A 1,588-nucleotide genomic window follows, 5' to 3' on the forward strand; every position below is an offset into this window, starting at 1 on the left:
CGTTGGCCTTATAAAATGAGTTAGGGAGGATTCCCTCTTTTTCTATTGATTGGAATAGTTTCAGAAGGAATGGTACCAGCTCCTCCTTCTAACTCTGGTAGAATTCAGCTGTGAATGCGTCTGGTCCCGGACTTTTTTTGGTTGGTAGGCTATTAATTATTGCCTCAATTGCAGAGCCTTGTTTTGGTCTATTCAGGGATTCAACTTCTTCCTGGTTTAGTCTTGGGAGAGTGTATGTGTCCAGGAATTTATCCATTTGTTCTAGGTTTTCTAGTTTATTTGCGTAGAGGTGTTTGTAGTATTCTCTGATGGTAGTTTGTGTTTCTGTGGGGTCGGTGGTGATATCCCCTTTATCATTTTTTGTTGCATCTGTTTGATTCTTCTCTCTTTTCTTCTTTATTAGTCTTGCTAGCGGTCTATCAATTTTGTTGATCTTTTCAAAAAACCAGCTCCTGGATTCATTGATTTTTTTTGAAGGAGTCTTTGTGTCTCTATCCCCTTCAGTTCTGCTCTGATATTATAGTTATTTCTTACCTACTGCTAGCTTTTGAATATGTTTGCTCTTGCTTTGCTAGTTCTTTTAATTGTGATGTTAGAGTGTCAATTTTAGATCTTTCCTGCTTTCTCTTGTGGGCATTTAGTGCTATAAATTTCCCTCTACATACTGCTTTAAATGTGTCCCAGAGATTCTGATATGTTGTATCTTTGTTTTCATTGGTTTCAAAGAACTTCTTTATTTCTGCCTTCATTTCGTTATGTACCCAGTAGTCCTTCAGGGGCAGGTTGTTCAGCTTCCCTGTAATTGAGTGGTTTTGATTGAGTTTCTTAGTCCTGAGTTCTAGTTTGATTGCACTGTGGTCTGAGAGACTGTTATAATTTCTGTTCTTGTACATTTGCTGAGGAGTGCTTTACTTCCAACTATGTGGTCAATTTTGGAATAAGTGCAATGTGGTGCTGAGAAGAATGTTTATTCTCTTGATTTGTGGTGGAGAGTTCTATAGATGTCTATTAGTTCCTCTTGGTGCAGAGTTGAGTTCAGTTCCTGGATATCCTTGTTAACTTTCTGTCTCATTGATCTGTCTAATATAGACAGTGGGATGTTGAAGTCTCCCATTATTATTGTTTGGGAGTCTAAGTCTCTTTGTAAGTCTCTAAGGACTTGTTTTATGAATCTGGGTGCTCCTGTATTGGGTGCATATATATTTAGGATAGTTAGCTCTTCCTGTTGAATTGATCCCTTTACCATTATGTAATGGCCTTCTTTGTCTCTTTTGATATTTGTTAGTTTAAAGTCTGTTTTATTAGAGACTAGGATTGCAACCCCTGCCTTTTTTTGTTTTCCATTTGCTTGGTAGATCTTCCTCCATCCCTTTATTTTGAGGCTATGTCTATGTGTGTCTCTGCATGTGATATAGGTCTCCTGAGTACAGCACACTGATGGGGTCTTGACTCTTTATCCAATTTGCCAGTCTGTGTCTTTTAATTAGACCCTTTAGTCCATTTATATTTAAGGTTAATATTGTTATGTGTGAACTTGATCCTGTCATTATGATATTAGCTGGTTATTTTGCTCGCTAGTTGATGCAGT

Source organism: Colobus angolensis, unplaced genomic scaffold (genome assembly GCF_000951035.1).
Source record: "Colobus angolensis palliatus isolate OR3802 unplaced genomic scaffold, Cang.pa_1.0 Scaffold268, whole genome shotgun sequence".
Taxonomy (NCBI): domain Eukaryota; kingdom Metazoa; phylum Chordata; class Mammalia; order Primates; family Cercopithecidae; genus Colobus; species Colobus angolensis.